Here is a 14,723-nt window from a genome sequence, read left to right as displayed (position 1 = left end):
GAGAAACGGCCGTCTGCCTGACAGCTGAATAATTCCGTCACCCTGCTACAGATCAACATAAAATCACCTGACCTAAACCGGTTAACTTGGTTTCTCTCTCCACATGCGCTGCCCGACTTGCCGAGCATTTGCAGCATTTTCTGTTTTTATTTCAGAGTTCTAGCATCCGCAGTGTTTTGCTTTTTTGGATAAGATCATCTTTCATTAATAAACTCTTTGCTGCTCAAAATACCCATCACACCTTTTGTTCTGATCTGGAACGCACGGCCTTAAAGGTCGGTGGAAGCAGATTCAATAACAATCAAAAGGGAACTGGAAGTACTTGAAGAGGGAAAGTTTGCAGGCCTGTGGGGAAAGAGCAGGGGAGTGGGACTAACTGGACAGCCCTTTCAAAGAGCCGGCACAGGCACCGATGGGCCGAATGGCCTCCCTCTGTACTATAAGATTCTATGATGCTAAATACAGAGTTTGGCCAAAAACTCACAAAACTACAATTTTTGATGCAGCTTTAGTTCCCATGGCTCCTGGGAACACTGGATTCCTCTAAGTTTCTCTTAGTATGTATGATTCTTTACTATTCATTTATAGAAACCACTCCAGGAATTTGGTGGACTGAATGTGTGAAGTGTTACTATCTTTGGTTAATGTCTGGAGTGATGGGCACAATTACTTTGATAAAGAGTAGGCATGCACAGTGCTGACAGTTATTTAATACAGAACATGAAGGTCTACAAAAGTGGCATGCACTGCCTTATACTTCAGAATGAGAATGATTACAATATATCCCCAAATAGCTCCATGGAGGAGAGTTTGTGTTTTGCTTCTAGAGGTCATCCTGGCCTGTAATTCCCACTCCCCAGGTAGCGGCCAGTGCCTGTGAGAGGATCTCACTTCCTCATCCTTCATGTAAACATTGAATTTGGTCGTAAAAAGCAAAACAAATCAAGTGCTAGAATAACCACAGTGAAAGGCCTGCTGGTGTGGGGCCCCTGGGAAATCTGGACTCATTTCCTGACAGAAAACTGTCCTCAAAAGCCCCATAAATCCACCTTCCACGACACACACATGTACCAGATCTGAAAATGTTATAAATGCAGAGTCAGCAGCAGCCTGTCGGGCCTAACCATCGAAAGCTGCTCTCCCATTCAGGGAGACTGACTCAATAGGCACTTTGGCTCGCAGCTAGTCAGCTGCTAGGTAACAAACTGCACAATGACATAATGCTGCATCTTGTGGGGCGGCGGGCAGTGGGAGTGGTGGTGCGGGGGAAGAGGAAAAGGAGAGATAAACTGGAAAATCCTTGTAGGTGAGAATTTGCTGCGGGCCAGATACTGAACAACATCAATCGTTAAAGCTCACAGACTTTACCAGCTCAATCCTACCCTCGTCCGAAGAACAAAAACTACGATAGAAGCAGAAGATGGAATATAGACACAAACCAAATTCAGTTGCCAAGTCCCAAACAACCAGTGGCAAGTCCGGCATAAGGAGTGCCAAATTCTAAGGAATGCTGAAAGGCAGTAAATCAAAATAGTAGGTGGTACAGTATGAGAGACTGAAATCTAAGTCTGTAGCCAAATTGTCTAAAACTGGAATCTACAGTAAGCTCCACGAACTCCATTCCCATCATGTAAGTGAACTATGTTCAGCTCTTCTATTATTAGATGCCTTAAAAGTCTCCAGAGATATACTGAGCCACACAAAACACATTACACCAAACAACCCTTGGCACTGAACTTTACGCCGGTCATCGCAGCACAGGCTGGAAAGCAGACCATGCTGCGTCTCACGTTTCAACCAGAAGAGTCTTAAGAATTCATTTGTCTAAACATTTGAGGTAAAGAGAGATAATTTTGCAGTATATTACCACAACTTAGAGTACACCCATTCATACTAATAAATGAAAGAGATAAATATGAGCTGTAAAAGACCAAATAATAACGGATCAGATTTGTGATTTTATTTGCAGCATTGGTCAAAGCTATTTCACCGTGCAATATTTTAATTTTGAGGCAGAACACTTCAGCCTTCAATATTGCATTCACCAATGCATCAACCGCTCATATAAATTACATTGTTTATGGCTTCTTTTTCAATAGATGGAAAAACATTGGGAAATATTTTATGCTCACCATTAGTGCCATCAATAATGCTGATGCTAATACAGATAAATGGTGCCACAGCATTAAAACCAGTCTTATTCATTACCTTGAAATGGAATCAAGGGCCTCCAAATGAATAATTTAACAGTACTTGCAGTGCACTCGGATTGTGTAACATTAATATACCGACTGGGTGCCTAGGTCCAATGGCCACACATAGATAAGAAGGCACTTCCATAGATATCTCTCAGCCACTTTTCATTAAACTAGGAGAAAGTAAAATAAAGGCAGAAACTCTGCTAGATAATACCCATCGAAACCGCTTCAATTACATCAGGATCGAAGAGAGGGTTGTTGATTTGCCATCACAAGTTCACACATGTACACAGTCAAGATCTCCCCACAGTAGCAAAATAAACAACAAAAGGTAACGATTTGATTTTTGTTTCCAGAATTTACTAAACTCAACAGGGGTTGATTTTAAGTCTGGGGCGGGAGTGCGGTCTAGCGAGCGGGCAGCCCCGTCCGTGAGCAGTAGTGGGTAGTCCCAGCCAATTTTAAAGGCTAGGCCTCATTAGCATGCCACTGGCAGACTTACTGACCAAAGATGGCCTGGAAGTGGCTGCCTGCTCCCAGCCATTAAAATCGGATAGCAGGAGGCCATTGTCGAGGACCAGGGATCCTCAGCCCTCACGCAAGTCTGTAGGAGGGGAATTCTGACAGGGGGCACAGTCAGGGAACAGGAAAATAAGCCCAAGGTTTCCTCGTGGGGCCTGTAGGTGCCTTCTTGTGGCTCGGAATCCACTTCCCGACAGCTTTGGCCTGGCAGGAAAGCCACTATTGCTCTTCCACTCAGGTCTTGGGTTAATATTGCAATCGGGCTGTGATGACATTATCGGGGCCCAATCTGCATATATAAAGGAGGACCCTACAAGCATAAGTTGGGTGTCCTTGCCATTTGCAAATTTAAAATTGAAGTCGGAAAGATCAGGGTGGGAAGCCAGTGGACAAATCCTCTGCTCCAGCCTAACTACGACCAGAAATTCAGGCCTCTGATGTATATAGTGGCCGTTTTAGATACCACTTGCCATTAAACAAAAAATAAAAGGTGGAATCAACCACACCATCAGACATGCAGGCACAGTAACCTTCTGAGTCAGTTCCCCAACTGAGGTCATCGGCACTCATTGTTTACCAGGAAGCGCTTTCGTACTCAAGAGTCATTAGGCAAGATATTATTATGGAACACCCAGGAACCACCTGCACCAGGAATCTTCTACCTCATCATAAATGACAGCAACACAGCAAATTAGCTCAGTAGCACAGTGACCTTTCACAATGCAGTTTAGAATCTTATATAAAGGGAGGAAAAGTGGCAGTAGACATGATCAATGATGTCACTGTCTCACTGCAAGGTGAAGTGTCCTGCCCAGTGTTATAACTCACCACCGTACGTCCGTCTCGATCAGACAGAACTAATTTAAAATCAACAGAAGTAAGATAAGTATATGAGGGAGAAGGGAACAGAGGGTTATGCAGATAAATTTAGATGAGGAAAGATGGGAGGAGGCTCGAGTGGAGCATAAATGCCGGTGGTGTGGCATGGCCTGTTTCTGTGCCGTATATCTGGTGTAATCTTATGTATGTTTTTTTCTTAAAGCAAAATCACATTTCTTTAAAACAATTTAATGTTTTTATTCTTTAGACCACATATGGCAACAGAACTATGCCATTAAACATTTAGTAGATAGTGTCACAAACATGAGATAAACGTGTGCTATCAGGACATTCGCTGTCTTCTAACATACACTGATGATATCACTCCCAGCTATCCATTATTCTATCTAGCATGTCACGAAAGTTGTTTTGAACATTCAGATGAAACACTACTTACCAATACTTATATTATTTCTGTAGCAGAAGCTTGCACTAACAGAGAATAACTAGGTAAAAGGTTTGCACATAACCAGCTACTTGTTTAACACGAGTGAATTTGTGGCATAGTACTTTTTGATAGTCTCAATATTTGACAATTCCTTCCATTTAGCTACTTGTTTTCAAGCAGCTCCTTTCACAAGTGCCAAAGCAGTGAACCAGTTTGCAGGGATATCCGTGGTCGCAGTCAATGCTTTGCTGAGACTGGCCAATAAAAAGCATGGCAACACGGTCAAGGTCAATTATTTCTTCTCTGCAAGAATGAACACTTCACAAAGAGCACTTGGTGTAATAGTCTCTTTGAAAACTGAGAAAACTCTTCACAAATGAGGCTAAACACAGCTTGAATGTGTGACACAGGCTGGGAAATGCAGTGGGCTTACCAATATTTCATCTGTATGCTGCAAAAAGGCCCGGCAGGATTATAACTGGATGCAATTAGATCCGTCACAATAGGCTCTTGCTCATAAGGAAATACACTCCCATTGTGTAATCTATTTTGATGAACTTCACCTGTAAAGATAATCAAGGCTCCATTTTCTTTTCCTTTCAACTTTCTCCCTTCTTCCCAAAGTTATTCATGCTGGGGGTGGTTATAGAAAGCCCAGGCATTCTCTGTAATCTCACCCATGTATGTCTGAGCCTAGATATTGGAAACGTATTTCACTAAGGGATATCACAGCCACGCCCAATCACTGAATAGAGATAGGAAAGGACATCTTAGTTTTTCTGTCTCTTTCCAGGAACCCCGTGGCTGATTGCAACATCGATTCTGGGCAGAGCCAACATCACCAGGACAAATTACATACAAGTATCATCATCAAGAGAAAGGCACCACTATTAGGAATGGTCCCTTCAAACTAAAATGGTAGAAAGGGAACAGAGTCAAATGAGATGAAAGCAGAGCTTCACCCTGTGTCAAGTGAAGAAAACATTCTGGGCCCGAATTCCAACAGCACCATCAAAACTGAGGTGGCCGGCACTTTATCTGCCATGAGGTCATAGCGCTGATCCTACCATAAACTGCAGGAGCAGCTAGCTTAAAAATGTAGAGGCATGTAGGCTGCATATATGTACCTGGCTCAGAAATACTGGAGGTGAATACAACTCCAAATAAGACCTAAAAGTTGGTTGTGGGGGGGGGGGGGCCGGGGAGGCATACCTTGAGGAGAGGCTGGCACCGCAGCAGGACAAATAAAAAAGCACGAAACCAGAGCCAGATCAAACAAACAAGCAGCAAACTTCATGGAGGTGGCCCTGGATGTCCTCCTAACCGAGTTATGAGGCTGGATAGACAGGCCTTTTTAGGGTCGGGAGCCTGAGACCTGCCAAGCACATGGCAGGACGTGGCTGTGGTAGTGAGTGCCACGCATTTGGCCTCAGGACTGCTTTGCAGGAGGAAGTTTAATGACCTCATCAGAGCAGGTATGGTAAGCTCCCTGCCCCCACTTGCAGTCTCTTTATGAGTGGCACCTCTTCATCGGTCACTCCAACACTGCCATTAGAGTCGGAGGTTCCAACGGCGGTGGGGGGAAGGCAGAGGCTCTGTAGCAGATTTCCTCTAGCTCTCAAACCTGAGGACTCAGATCTCTGGGGTCCTGCTGTCAAATGGAAGCTGGGTGAGCACTGCACTCACATGACAGTACTTAGGACCTTCTTGCAGGATCTGATTGAGATGGCAGAGGTCAACATCATCATCAGTGTTAATATCGGAGGATCTGATACAATAAAGTGCTACCAGGAACATTTGCATCCGACCCCCTCCTGACAAAGAGGCCTCCAAACCAGTTAGTGCATCCAACATGGATTCTTTGATCACTGACCAGGCCTTGGGGGACCACTTTTAGAGAATAATGGCATCTTTGGGGTACCATCTCTCCAGATCAAACTGATACTGTTAGGTTAGCCCTCCTGCTGATTAATGGGTATTCTGATCCAGGACCCAGCTCTAGTGGTGTGGCCAGGGTCCACCATCATGAGGCCATCCTCTCTTCTCGAGGACACCTCATGTCCTTTTCTAGCCAATCCCTCAGATGCAGGACTAGGCTTCCCTCACACATGCAATGGCGATATAGGCTGCTTACGAGTTATCCCAGGATGCAGAAACCCTGAGATAAGGGCCACATTTGTCCCTTATACCATAGCAGCCAAGCATCACTGACATCCCTGGCCTTCACATGGTACCTCACCAGAGTACCAGGGTAAGTTTAAGAATATCAGAGAGGCACCAGGGTAGGTACAGCGGTTAAAAAGAACCATCCGTTCGAAATATATGTGCGCATAATACAACCATGGCAGCATTCCAAGTCTTTATTCATGAATGATAGTTTTGACAAATGTACTGCTCAGTGTACACAACCTCCTCCTGGTTAGCGTCAAAAAGGCTCTTTACCATCATAGAATTACAACACAGAAACAGGCTATTTGGCCCAACTGGTCTATGCTCTACACAAGCCTTTCTGTTTCTTTCTCCTTCATGTATTTATCTAGGTTCCCCTTAAATGCATCTATGCTATTTGCCTCAAGTAGTCCATATGGTAATAAACCACATTCTAAGCACCTTTCATAGTTTAAAAGACCTCAATTAGGTCACCCTCAGTCTTCTCTATTCTAGGGAAAAGAGCCCTAGCCTGGTCAGTATTTCCTGATAGTTATAACCTCAACCATGTATCTTAAAATCTCAACTCATGTTACCTTTGATATTAACTGTACAACATGAAAAAACCTTTGCAGGAAATACCGACAAGATTCCAGAAGACGTTTACAGAAGAATAGCACATTTCAGTCTCCAGGATTTATTTTTACTCTCATTCAATATTCAAACGTTCATGCATTCTTGTTTGGCCCCTACTTTTCCCATCTAGATATCTGTTTTTGTTAAAAGTAATATCTATCGTGACCACATTGCTTCATACACATATCTCCTATCAAAAGCTCTAAAGTAAATATCAGTCCCAGCCTACTCCCAGAGCACAAAATCTTTCCAGTTATCTCCTGCAGCCTACAATGGCTATCTCCAACAGATGTGGAAAACATTGGGAAAATGTGGAAAATGTGTGTGATCTGTCCACATTGCAACACTAGTGGCACCAATCAGATTACAATGTAAATACTGAAACAGACAGTTGCATTATTTGATCATATAGATTTATATTGGTGGTTTATAATCAAAAATAAATTATTCTTTTAAATACACTGTTTCAAACTCCACTGAGTGATACAAGGTACCTCCCTGACACCATTCTCTTTATTTAAATATTTATGAGGATCCCGGTGAACTTGAACACTGAATAGAGTTATCGGAGGAAAGAAACAATAAGACAATAAACCGAACATTTTAAATACAGCCTTTAAAAAATAATTACAGCCATATTGTTCAAGTGCCCGCACCTTAAAGCACGATCATTAACCCCTCCCTACCCACAAAACACGAATATGTTTTTGGTCTAGTTCAATTAATTTTTAGGATTATTTTAGTCTAAGCAGAGCATGCTGATGGCACAATTAGGAAATGTGTTTGATTGTGAAGACAACACCACAGCACCCACTCCTTACTGCCGAAGGACAGCAGCTCAATGCCCAGAGGCAAGGAAAGGAATGGGTGCTTTTCAGTTTGGCAGTTTCCTGTTTAACCCAACAGAGGGGCCACAATCACATGAAATAGCGCAGTACATGAAACTACAGTTTACACATCTGGGTATCAGAACATCTCGGAACAAGGCATCGTGGCAACACCCCCACGCCAACCACTGGCACCTGCTTGACTATGTCATCATCCGAGTCAGGGATCGCAAGGATGTGCGCATCACCCGTGCCATGACAGGATCCATCATCAACATTAACATTTCTCCAAAGCAGAGGGGACAGCAGAAGCAGTTCCGCAAAAAAGTTAATGCCGGGGCATTTAGAGACCCAGCTAAGAGAGCCCTATACAGCCAGCGCCTCACTGCTAATCTGGCGTGCCTTGATGACCCTGAGATGCTGAATGTCCATAGCGTTTGGTCTGCCCTCCAGGCCTCTATAACCAGTGCCTGTGAAGAGACACTTGGTCACTCAACCAGAAAATATCAGGACTGGTTTGATGAAAATGATCAGGAGATCGAAGAACTAATAGATCGCAAGCGCAGAGCATTTCTGAGCCTCAAGCAACAACCCAACTCGGGAGCTGCAAAACAACATTACAGGCGGCTCAAGGCTCAGGTCCAACAAAATACCCGGGACGTAAAAAACAGGTGGTGGATGGAGAAAGCACAGGAGATACAACAACTGGCCGACAGCCACGCTACGAGAGGATTCTTCGCTGCAATCAAGGCCACCTACGGTCCAAACTCCCAAGGCCCCACCCCACTCCTGGCCAAGAACGGGGAAACACTCATCAAGGACACCGAGGCTGTCAGGGCCCGATGGAAGGAGCACTTTGAAGGTCTCCTCAAACGAGACTCTGCCTTTGGCTCGAGTGTTCTCAACTCCATCCCGCAGCACACGACCCACCACCACCTCAGTGAAACTCCAACGTTGCACGAGGTCGGCAAAGCCATAAAACAGCTCAAGAATAACAAGGCTACGGGTGTGGTTGGAATCCCTGCTGAGGCACTAAAGTATGGTGGAGAGGCGCTGTTGGCGCAGATACATAGAAACATAGAAAATAGGTGCAGGAGTAGGCCATTCGGCCCTTCTAGCCTGCACCGCCATTCAATGAGTTCATGGCTGAACATGCAACTTCAGTACCCCATTCTTGCTTTCTCGCCATACTCATCTGGAGAGAGGAGAGCATGCCGAGAGATCTCAGAGATTGTGACCAATTTTTTAAAAAGGGGACAAGTCCAACTGCGACAACTACAGGGGAATCTCTCGGTTATCAGCCACTGGGAAAGTTGTCGCCAGAGTTCTCCTCAATCGTCTTCTTCCGAGGAGCTCCTCCCGGAATCACAATGCGGATTTCGTCCCCTACGGGGCACAACAGACATGATCTTTGCAGCGCGACAGTTGCAGGAAAAATGCAGGGAGCAGCGCCAGCCCTTATACATGGCCTTTTTCCATCTTACAAAGGCCTTTGACACGGTCAATCGTGAGGGTCTATGGAGCGTCCTCCTCAGTTTCGGATGCCCCCAAAAGTTTGTCAACATCCTTTGCCTGCTTCATGATGACATGCAGGCCGTGATCCTTACCAACGGATCCATTACAGACCCAATCCACGTCCGGATCGGTGTCAAATAGGGCTGCCGTCATCACCCCAACCCTCTTCTCAATCTTCCTCGCTGCCATGCTCCACCTCACAATCAACAAGCTCCCCGCTGGAGTGGAACTAAACTACAGAACCAGTGGGAAGCTGTTTAACCTACGCCGCCTCCAGGCCAGATCCAAGATCACCTCAACTTTTGTTGTTGAGCTGCAGTATGTGGACGACGCCTGCGTCTGCGCACATTCAGAGGCTGAACGACAGGATATAGTCAATGTATTCACTAAGGCATATGAAAGCATGGACCTTACACTTAACATCCGTAAGACAAAGGTCCTCCACCAGCCTGTCACCGCCACTCAGCGCTGCCCTCCAATCATCAAGATCCACAGCGCGGCCCTGGACAACATGGACCATTTCCCATATCTCGGGAGCCTCTTAACAAAGGTGGACATTGATGCGGAGATTCAACATCGTTTCCAGTGCGCCAGTGCAGCTTTCGGCCATCTGAGGAAAAGAGTGTTTGAAGACCTGGCCCTCAAATCTATTAACAGGGCTTTAGTAATACCCACCCTCCTGTATGGATCTGAGGCATGGACGTTGTATAGAAGGCACCTCAAGTCGCTGGAGATATATCACCAACGATGTCTCCGCAAGATCCTGCAAATCCCCTGGGAGGACAAGCACACCAACATCAGTATCCTCGACCAGGCTAACATCCCCAGTATTGAAGCACTGACCACACTTGATCAGCTTCGCTGGGCAGGCCACATCGTTCGCATGCCAGATACAAGACTCCCTAAGCAAATGCTTTATGTGGAACTCCTTCGTGGTAAACGAACTAAAGGAGGACAGCGGAAACATTATAAAGGCACCCTCAAAGCCTCCCTGGTAAAGTGCGACATCGCCACTGACACCTGGGAGCCCCTGGCCATAGACCGCCTGAGGCGGAGAAAGTACATCCGGGAGGGCGTTGAGCTCTTCGAGTCCCAACGCAAAGAGCATGGAGGCCAAGCGCAGGCAGCGGAAGGAGCGCACGGCAAACCAGCCCTACCGACCCCTTCCCCCGACAAATGTCTGTCTCACCTGTAACAGGGTCTGTGGCTCTCGCATCGGACTGTTCCGCCATCAAAGAACTCATTTTGGGAGTGGAAGCAAGTCTTCCTCGATTCCGAGGGACTGCCTATGAAAACATCTCGAAACGAATAACCTATTTAGCTTTACAATCTGACCCAACATCAGTCAATAAATATTGTACCAAACGAAAGCAAAATACACTTAAATATTAACTGTTTCTCTCTCCACAGATGATGCCTGACCTGATGAGTATTTGCAATATTTTCTGTTTTTAAATACAACAGGCGGTGAAGGCGGCAATGGCATGTTGGCCTTCATAACGAGAGGATTTGAGTATAGGAGCAGGGAGGTCTTACTGCAGTTGTACAGGGCCTTGGTGAGGCCACACCTTGAATATTGTGTATAGTTTTGGTCTCCTAATCTGAGGAAGGACATTCTTGCTATTGAGGGAGTGCAGCGAAGGTTCACCAGACTGATTCCCGGGATGGCAGGAATGACATATGAGAGACTGGATCGACTAGGTTTCTACTCACTGGAATTTAGAATAATGAGAAGGGATCTCATAGAAACATAAAATTCTGACGGGAATGGACAGGTTAGATGCAGGAAGAATATTCCCGATGTTGGGGAAGTCCAGAACCAGGGGTGACAGTCTAAGGATAAGGGGTAAGCCATTTAGGACCGAGATGAGGAGAAACTTCTTCACTCGGAGAATTGTGAAACTGTGGAATTCTCTACCACAGAAAGTTGTTGAAGCCAGTTCGTTAGATATATTCAAAAGGAAGTTCGATGTGGCCCTTACGGTTAAAGGGATCAAGGGGTATGGAGAGAAAGCAGGAATGGGGTACTAAAGTTGCATGATCAGCCATGATCATATTGAATGGTGGTGCAGGCTCGAAGGGCCGAATGGCCTACTCCTGCATCTATTTTCTATGTTTCTATGTATACCTGTCCACCTAATACCACATGTCACCCCACAGTCCTTAACAGCCAATAAAGTACTTTTGAAGTGCAGATACTGTAAAGTAGGGAAATGCGGCAGACAATTTGAGCCCATCAAGGTGCCACAAACAACAAAGAAAAAAATAGGACCAGATAATCTGTGGTTGAGGGATATTAGTCAGGACACCAGGAGAATGCCTCTGCTGCTCTTCGAATAGTGCCATGGGATCTTTTACATCTAACCGAGAGAGCGGATAGAGCCTCTGTTTATCTGCTGCACTGATACATCATCTAGGTTATGTACGCAAGTCTCTGGAGCGAGTGGGGCTAGAAACCACGACAGTCTGACTCAGAGCAAGAGTGCAACCACTTAGCCAAGGCCAACGCCTATAGCAGGAACTGTGGTTCACTACAAGTCATTATTCCCAAGCTACTAGAGAACCACTGATAATGGCCCGTCTGGGGATTGCATCGCTGACTGTGTCCATCCAATGCTGAAGAACACACCAGGATGACCCCATGGTGCTCTGGTAGTACTGTCGGCTACTGTCTGAAATGTTGAGGCATGTTCAGCCAATTCGATTCAATCCATGTTATATCAAGAAATGTCTAAGCACACTGGATACAACAAAGCTTATTGGCCTACACAACAGCACGGGATGAAGACTTGTGCTCCAGAACTAGCCGCGTCTCTAGCCCCAGTACAGCTACAACCCTGGCATCTATCCGACAATGTAGAAAACTGCCCAGGTATGTCCTGTCCACAAAAATCAGGACAAATTCAATCCAACCAATTACCACCCCATCATCACCATCAGTCCCTCGAAATCGAGGAAGACTTGCTTTCACTCCAAAAGTGAGATCTCAGGTGACTGTACAGTGCAATATGGGAACTACAGTCTCTGTCACAGGTGGGACAGACAGTGGTTGAAGGAAAGGGTGGGTGGGGAGTCTGGTTTGCCGCACGCTCCTTCCGTTGTCTGCGCTTGGTTTCTGCATGCTCGCGGCGACGAGACCATAGGTGCTCAGCACCCTCCCAGATGCTCTTTGTCCACTTAGGGCGGTCTTAGGACAGGGATTCCCAGGTGCCGGTGGGGATATTGCAAGGAGGCTTTAAGGGTGTCCTTGAAACATTTCCTCTGCCCACTTGGGGCTCGCTTGCCGTGTAAGAGTTCCGAGGAGAGCACTTGGGAGTCTCGTGTTTGGCAGGCAGACAACATGGCCTGCTCAATGGAGCTGGATGAGTATGATCAGTGCTTCAATGAGGAGGATGTTGGCCTGATCGAGAACACAGACGTTGGTACGTCTATCCTCCCAGTGGATTTGCAGGATCTTGCGGAGGCACCACTGGCGGTACTTCTCCAGCGCTTTGAGGCATCTACTGTATATGGTCTGCATCTCGGAGCCATATAGGAGGGCGGGTATCACTGCTGCCCTGTAGACCATAAGCTTGGTGCCAGATTTGAGGTCCTAGTCTTCAAACACTCTCTTCCTCAGGCAATCGAAGGCTGCGCTGACATCTGGAGCGGTGCTGGACCTCGTCGTCAATGTCTGCCCTTGCTGATAGTAGGCTCCCGAGGTATGGAAAATGGTCCACGTTGTCAAAGGCCACACCATGGATTTTGATGATCGGGAGGGGGCTGGAGGGCAGTGCGGTGTGGCAGGGTCAGGTTGGTGGAGGACCTTTGTCTTACGGATGTTTAGTGCAAGGCCTATGCTTTCGTATGCCTCGGTGAAGATGTTGACAATGGCTTGAAGTTCGGCCTCTGAACGTGCGCAGACACAATCGGCCTCCGCATATTGTACTTTGATGACAAAGGATGGGACGACCTTAGATCTAGCCTGGAGATGGCAATGGTTGAACGGGTTCTATATTTTAGTTCAACTCCAGCTGGGAGCTTGTTGAGAGTGAGATGGAGCATTGCAGGAAGATTGAGAAGAGTGTTGACACAATCATCCACTCACTCCACCCCATCAGTCTACTCTCAATCATCAGCAAAGTGATGGAAGGCGTTGTCAACAATGCTATCTAGTGGCACTTACTCACCAATAACTTGCTCACTGATGCCCAGCTTAGTTCCCGCTAGGACCACTCGGCTCCAGAACTCATTACAGCCTTGGTCCAAACATGGACAGAAGAGCTGAATTCCAGAGGTGAGGCAAGAGTGACTGCCCTTGACATCAAGGCAGCATTTGACCGTGTGGCGCATCAAGGAACCCTAATAAAATTGAAGTCAATGGGAATCGAGGCAAACTCTCCATTGACTGGTGTCATACCTAGTACAAAGGAAGATGGTTATGGTGGTTGGAGGTCAATCATCACAGCCCCAGGACATCGCTGCACAAGTTCCTCAGGCCAGTGTCCTAGGCCCAACCATCTTCGGCTGCTTCATCAATGACCTTCCCTCCATCAGAAGAGGGGATGTTCACTGATGACTGCAGTGTTCAGTGCCATTCGCAACTCCTCAGATAATGAAGCAGTCCATGCCCACATGCCGCATGACATTCAGGCACGGGCTGATAAGTGGCAAGTAACACTTGCACCACACAAGTGCCAGATAATGACTATCTCCAACAAGCGAGAGTCTAACCAACATCCCTTGACATTCGAAGGCATCACCATCACCGAATCCCCCACCATCAACATCATTGGGGTCACCATTGACTAGAAATTCAACTGGACCAGCCACATAAATACTGTGGCAACAAGAGCAGGTCAGAGGCTGGGTATTCTGCGGCGAGTGTCTCACCTCCTGACTCTCCACTTGCCTGGACGAGTGCAGCTCCAACAACACAAGAAGCTAGACATCATCCTGGACAAAGCAGCCCGCTCGATTGGCACCCCATCCACCACCTTAAACATTCACTCCCTCCACCACCGGTATACCGTGGCTGCAATGTGCATCTACAAGATGCACTGCAGAAACTTGTCAAGACTTCTTCGGCAGTACCTCCCAAACCAGCGACTTATACCACCTAGAAGGACAAGGACAACAGGTGCATGGGAACACTATCTCCATGTTCCCCTCCAAGTCACACATCATCCTGACTTGGAAGTATATCGCTATTCCTTCTTGGTCACTGGGTCACAATGCTGGAACTCCCTCCCTAACACTGTGGAAGTACCTTCACCACACGGACTGCAGCGGTTCAAGAAGGTGGCTCACCACCACCTCAAGGGCAATTATGGATGGGCAATAAATGCTGGCCTTGCCAGCAATGCCCACATTCCATGAACGAATATTTTTTTTAATGTTCCTTGGGTCATCATGAGCTGTCCTGGTTGAAAAATGTGTTCTGGTGGTTGTACAACTGTTGGTCAAAACCTCTACACTAATGCTGAGGTTTTGCCAATGTCTGCCTCTATCTTCTGTCACGTCAGATTTTCCACATAGTGTCTGTTTCAATCTTTTATCACTCTCTTTATGGGGCTGACTGAATTGAATGGTAATAACTGATGTATGTTTGCATGATTCATTATTTACTTT

At 46.3% G+C, this 14,723-nt stretch overlaps 1 protein-coding gene across 3 annotated transcripts in view; it reads right to left on the bottom strand.

Moving 5' to 3' along the window:
* Positions 1-14,723, bottom strand: part of rhbdf1a (rhomboid 5 homolog 1a (Drosophila)) — a 346,823-nt gene that overhangs the window by 285,819 nt on the left and 46,281 nt on the right. The window contains exon 1 of one of the 3 annotated variants that reach the window (XM_070901162.1): positions 4,421-4,442. The exons of the other annotated variants lie outside the window; for them this stretch is intronic. The gene's annotated coding sequence lies outside the window, so the exon portion shown is untranslated. Of the gene's footprint in view, positions 1-4,420; positions 4,443-14,723 lie in introns of those variants that run through there. 3 annotated transcript variants of the gene reach the window in all.

Source organism: Pristiophorus japonicus, chromosome 15 (assembly GCF_044704955.1).
Source record: "Pristiophorus japonicus isolate sPriJap1 chromosome 15, sPriJap1.hap1, whole genome shotgun sequence".
Taxonomy (NCBI): Eukaryota; Metazoa; Chordata; class Chondrichthyes; family Pristiophoridae; genus Pristiophorus; species Pristiophorus japonicus.
The sequence above is the reverse complement of the archived record's forward strand: the minus strand, read 5'-3'. Positions and strand labels throughout refer to the sequence as shown.